Here is a 6,380-nt window from a genome sequence, read left to right on the forward strand (position 1 = left end):
GCTAAATGACAACATAGGAGTTCAGTATTTTAAAAGTGGACTTTTTTGACTACACTGTTTACTATTTCTGTTGATTTTACCTGCTATGAAATGAAGAACTCACACTGTGCTCATGCCCAAGTTCCTCCTCCCTTTCCTGCACCATTTCCAACAGGCAAATGTTACTTGCACACAGTGATGGCAGCGTGCAAGCTGTGCACAAACCTTTGAGTCTTCTCTTCCTGACTGAGGGGAAAAGAAGAAATGTTGCCTTCCTGAGGGCAGAATTGACTTTACTGAGCTCCTCTTACAGCTGTGTGGATTTATTGTGAGCAGAACTCATGTTTCTGCATGAGGATCTTCACTTACCAGAAGTCACTAGAGCTTGATTTCTTCTCCCCCTCTCTTTGAGGTCTAGATGTGATCAAATAAATCTCTCCTCACACACTAGGTTAGCATTAGAGAAGATTAGAAAGAAGATCATCATTATTTTATCTTAATCTACAGTCCTTGCTGCTCTCTCAAGGGAAGAGCTCTTGGTGTGGTGAGTGCAGCTCATGAACCAAGAATGACAACTAGCAGGGGACCTGAAGTGGAAGGCAGATAACAGAACACTTGTGTCATGGTGGGACAATATCTTCCCAGCTGATGGTTTTGTACCTAGGTAATACAAACTGTTTCCCTTTGAAAATCAGGTAGCAACAGAAGATCATCCCTAGGAGAAGGTGCTTCTCCAAGCTGTCAAGCTGTGTTCAGATTCATCAATCCCTCCACTCCCAACTGAATTTGAGCCCAAATACTCAAATACAGTTAAACCTCAGCTACTCACATTTGGACACAAAGTATGGGAGAGCAGAGAGCCATGGAATTCATAAGAGGATTCCTCAGATAAATAAGAATGTGGTTAATTAATATCATTAACAGGTCAAAATCAGTCACAGTGCTTAGACAATGCTGAGACAGAGCACTGCCACTGGAGAGTCACAGGACTGCAGGATGTTAGGGGCTGGAAGGGACTTCTGAAGATCTTCAAGTCCAACCCCTCTGCCAGAGCAGGACCATAGAATCCAGCACAGGTCACACAGGAACACAACCAGATGAGTCTTGAAAGTCTCCAGAGAAGGAGACTCCACAACCTCTCTGGGGAGCCTGCTCCAGTGTTCTGAGACCCTCACAGTGAAGAAATTCCTCCTCATGTTGAGGTGGAACCTCCTGTGCTGGAGTTTCTGCCCATTTCCCCTTGTCCTATCACAGGCTGCAACTGAGCAGAGCCTGTCCCCTCCCTCTTGACCCCCAGCCCTCAGATATTTACATTAATTAAACCCCCTCCCAGTCTTGTCTTCTCCAGGCTAAACAGCCCCAGGGCTCTCAGCCTCTCCTCACAGGGCAGTGCTGCAGTCCCTTCAGCATCCTTGTAGCCCTCCCTTGGACTCTCTCCAGCAGATCCCTGCCCCTCTTGACCTGGGGAGCCCAAAGCTGAATACCTATCTATTCTACAAAAGATTAACTTCATTTTCCTCTCCCAAATGGCTTTGCTTCCCAATGCAGTTAGCTTGGCTAAGGTCAAAAGCAGAGGCAAATTTAAGCTGAGGCAAAATGAGTCTGTCTTGAGTTAAGCAGCCCTCGAGTCGTCATCTGGCTCCCCATGGCAAGCAGGGACCAGCACGCCCTGACGTTAATGCTCAGATGAGTCAGCTCTTTCAGATACAAATGAGAGGACCTGCTCTTAAGAGAGACAAAAAACCCCAACCCCAAATCTTATCTGGAGGAGAAAACCTCCATCACAGCATCATAGGAGAGAGGCTCCATGGCTCAATGGAGAGGAAAACGCAGTCCTTGGGACACGGCGCTTCTGCTCCAGTTGTAAGTAGGGACTGTTGGTGCTGGCAAAGGGAGCTGAGCTGGCCAGGCGTGGCCACCAGCCCTGCTCTGCTGCCAAGAGGACAAACGTGTAGCCACGGCTTCGTCAGTCACAGGAGTGGAAGGAAGAGATGAATAGTCTGCTGCGAGGGGAAGGGATAACGGAGATGTGTTTGGAAGCTGCTGTCAGCACCGCTCGGTGACGTGCTGGTGAGTCACGAGGGTGGGTGGCAGTGATTCTGCATAACAACCCTATCCTCTGCTTGCTCCTCTTGCACTGACACACGACAGCAAACACAGGCACTGTGCAGCAGCTGGTGACTCAGATGCTGTGTACCAACCTACACGGGCTGGAACCTCAAAATATTGACAGCTGCATTTCACAGCTCAGTGTAAAAAGGCACTGGGAGTGGGCACTGCTGTTTGGGGTCCCCCAGGGGCTGACCACATCATAAGGTGGAGTTAAAACTTTGGGGGAGTCTCAGGAAGAGACTCCACAGTGCTTAGACAGCATAACAGAGGACATTAGCAGCGGGACATGCTCTTTTAGAGTCAATGTTTGTAAAGGACGGGGCTGAGTTCAGAGTGAGTGCACTGAGCTCGGTTTCAATTCCATTGTTCAGCAGACCCAGCAGAAGCACTGGAGCTCAGGTGGAAGATGCATCCTTCAGGAAAGGCTTGTGCTGAAGCTCAGAAACCCTCAAAAGGGAACTGAATGGAGATGGCCTTTAGTTCTTATTCTAAAATATTGACAAAACATGGTTTAAAAATTTTGTATGATTGCTCCAAACTGAATTCTCAGCCAGCACACCGACAGCACAATGGAATTGAACCCTGCCAGCTGCCCTCGCCTTCTTTTTAGTCCTCTTGGCACTGTAGGGAATGGAAACAGAGCTGGAGAGGGAGAGGGGGAGGAGAGGGAGAGGGAGGGGGAGAGGAGAGGGAGAGGAGAGGGAGAGGAGAGGGAGAGGAGAGGGAGAGGAGAGGGAGAGGGAGAGGAGAGGGAGAGGAGAGGAGAGGGAGAGGAGAGGAGAGGGAGAGGAGAGGAGAGGGAGAGGAGAGGAGAGGGAGAGGAGAGGAGAGGAGAGGAGAGGAGAGGAGAGGAGAGGAGAGGAGAGGAGAGGAGAGGAGAGGAGAGGATACTGTATCTTGTCAGGCTGACAGCTGACTAGAAGGGCACTGTACATATGGAATTAGCAATTCCTTGACTGGCAGAGCTTCCCTAATGCAGCACACAACTAATGGAGTGTCTGCCTACTTCCTTTTTAATTGCATTTAGATTTCCCTGCACTCTTGCTTTAGGTTATTATAGCATCTAGCCTACAACAAAACAAATTAATTACCCATAAACGATTTAAACATAGCAGGAGCTGCTTAATCTCCTAATACCTGCACAAAGAAGGCATCTAAAAGAAAAAGTCAGAGCTATTTTAATTAAGATTTAGTTATTAGGGCCCTAGAATTTCAGACTCACTCTGCCAGGAACATCTTAAATGATGTTTACTCAGGCTGATACTTAGTTACATGAAGTACTGATTTCATAACTGGGTTTTATGATTTACCTCCTTAATGAGGGGCAAAATGTAGTCTTGGAACAGAGAAGATGGTAAACAGGTTTTATGTGGAGGAGCTCCACAGAGGCTTGGGAAAATGAGAGTAAATCCATCACAGCAGAGTGCTGCAACTGAAGTTTGCGGTCTGAGGTCTCCAGGGGCGTTGTGTTTGGTGCCTGTGCCAGCTTCTGCAAGGCAGCAGCAGGAGATTTGCATCTTTTTAGTGATAAACTTAACAGCTCTTCCCTCTGGGGAGTGCCACCCACAAATTCCCCACGTGAACCATTTTAAGCCTCTCCCTGTATTATCCTTGCTGCACTTACATTTAATATCCTTGCTGGATATTACACTTGCTCTGCTCCACTCAGGCTCCTTAGCCAGCACGTATTTAAACGCTCTCAAATAAAGCCTAGTACCAGCTGACATCTCTCCCCCCACAACATAATTGTATTTCACTTAGCTGCCAGTTTATTTGAACAGGTCTGGGACACCCAAAGGGACTGGAGTGAGATTTTCTACCTTTCAAAAGGAGGAGGGCTTGGCTTGGCTGTCACAGCCTGGCAATGCTTCATGGGATGTGTTTCCGCTGGTGATTATTGCACCCTTCAAATACTATTTTTTTAGCCTGGAGAAGAGAAGACCTTATTGCTCTCTACAACTCCCTGAAGGGAGGTTGTAGCCAGGTGGGGGTTGGTCTCTTCTCCCAGGCAGCCAGCACCAGAACAAGAGGACACAGTCTCAAGCTGCACCAGGGGAGGCTCAGGCTGGATGTTAGGAAGAAGTTCTTCCCAGCAAGAGAGATTGGCCATTGGGATGTGCTGCCCAGGGAGGTGGTGGAGTCACCATCAGTGGAGGTGTTTAAGAGCCTGGATGAAGCACTTGGTGCCATGGTTTAGTTGATTAGATGGTGTTGGGTGATAGGTTAGACTGGATGATCTCAGAGGTCTTTCCCAACCTGGTTAATTCTGTTCTATTCTAGGTTGAAGGGGAAGAATGGCTGTTTAGAACAGCCACCATCTCTTTGATGTTACAGAGTGATATGGCCAAACTTTTACTGTACCTGTTTTTCCTTCTGTCTGGATCCCTTCAAACTATTTGCATTCACAGGAAAAGTGTTTGAGAAGCTATTTTCCTCAAGGCCAAACATCCTTTCCTGAAGGAACCCCCCAGTTTCCACCATCACCCAACACCACATCACCGCCCCTGTGGTGGGGTCACAGCCCACTTTCCATCCTCAGTTGCAAACAGGGTAACACTGTGCTCCCAGAGCAGCAAAGCATCCTCACATCACAAACAAAGCAAATATTCTGGCTGCCCAGGGAGGTGGTGGAGTCCCCATCCCTGCAGGTGGTCAAGAGGGGATTGGATGTGGCACTTGGTGCCATGGTCTAGTCATGAGGTCTGTGGTGACAGGTTGGACTCGATGATCTTTGAGGTCTCTTCCAACCTTGGTGATACTGTGGGACTGTGACTTTTAAATGTTTGAACTCCCAGCGTTTCAGAACTTAGATGGAGGCAGAGCTATGACTCTGTCCTTCCACCTGCTGACACAGAAGATTTGCTTGCACAGAGCACACTGCAAAAGCACAATGGACTCCCTGCAAACCTGCCTGCCTGGCCCTGTTTTCAGTCCTTTGAGCTGGGGATAAAACAATCCCGTTGAAAACAAGCAGCTGTCCATCCTACTAGGCATTAATGAAAAGACAATTAAACTATTTACTTACCAGAGCTAGCAAACCTAAGGTGCTGGCATTAGTCAGCAAACCTTTTATATTTTGAAGGATTAAATATATATATATATAAATTAATTTGAACCTTGTCAAACTTTAATATTTGAGAGCTAAAATTATCAGGTCTTAACCCTTGTCCAACTGATTTAACAAACCAATCCAAAATGCCTCTAGCTGCTTAAATATGAAAGAGGAATTCACATTAGCAATGATAAATAGTGAAGAGTATTCTCCATTTGCTGCAGCAATTTGCTTCTTGCTCCACCAAAGGCGGAAATTTGAAAGCTGATGCAAATTCCAGCTGCGCAGCAAGCATCTCTGTGGGGCTCAAGGGAAACAAATATGGGCTCAAGGGAAACACATGTGGTTTGATGCCATGTTTTAAGACCTCACTTTAGCATCTCTAGTGGTGGTGGTAATAACAAGGAAGAAAGAGAAACCTTCTGTTATCCTCTTGCAGTGACTTTTCAAGGGTCTGAAAAAGAGATGTCAGGAAGAAGAAGTTTCTGCAACTACTATGACTGACATAAAGTGATGAGAAAATACATGTGGCCAGCAGACAGCATCCTGTCAGAGCCCTCCCAGCTTTTAAGGTGCAATGAAGCAAAACATAAAAGCTCCCCCAAGGTTCTGTTCAGTGCTCTCAATCTAGAAAGCTGCTTCTCCCAGTTACAGTGTGAGACGCTGGCTGTGTTGCTCAGGTTTTCTTCTGGAGATTCAAGCAGCTCTGGCAGTTTTTCCTGGGCCATGCCCTATGCCCACTTAGGTTAGGCACACTTGCTGAGAAGTGGGACGTGATAGACCTCTCTGATAGCTTCATACACCACCATATCCCTTGCCCTGAGGACTCTGTGCTGGTGAGGCAGCCTGAAAGGAAATCTCTGTTGGAATCCTCCTGTTATAGAAGCCCCTCAAAGCCTTACTAATGCAGAAAAATGTTATCATGGTGGTGAGAAAGTAGCTGCTTCCTCTCAGATCACCGCCCCGCTGATCCTGGGGTTGTGGGCAACAAATGCCAGAGAGGGATCTCAGCAGATCTCAGTAGGGAAGTGAGATCTTCGTGAGTCAGTAATTAACTGGGAAACTGCTTAGAGACATCTTAACAGTCGTCTGCTGCGGGAAGCTTAATGAGTGATTCAGCAGCCCAGGCAGCAGTCTCTAACGTGAATCACTTCGGAACTTGAACGCGGGACCTATCAGCTACCATGCAAAGCTAAGGCCTCTTGGATCTGCTTAAAGATCTTTTATTAGCCTCTAG

Source organism: Melanerpes formicivorus, unplaced genomic scaffold (genome assembly GCF_026170545.1).
Source record: "Melanerpes formicivorus ecotype bairdi unplaced genomic scaffold, bMelFor1.0.p_v2 SCAF_56, whole genome shotgun sequence".
Taxonomy (NCBI): Eukaryota; Metazoa; Chordata; class Aves; order Piciformes; family Picidae; genus Melanerpes; species Melanerpes formicivorus.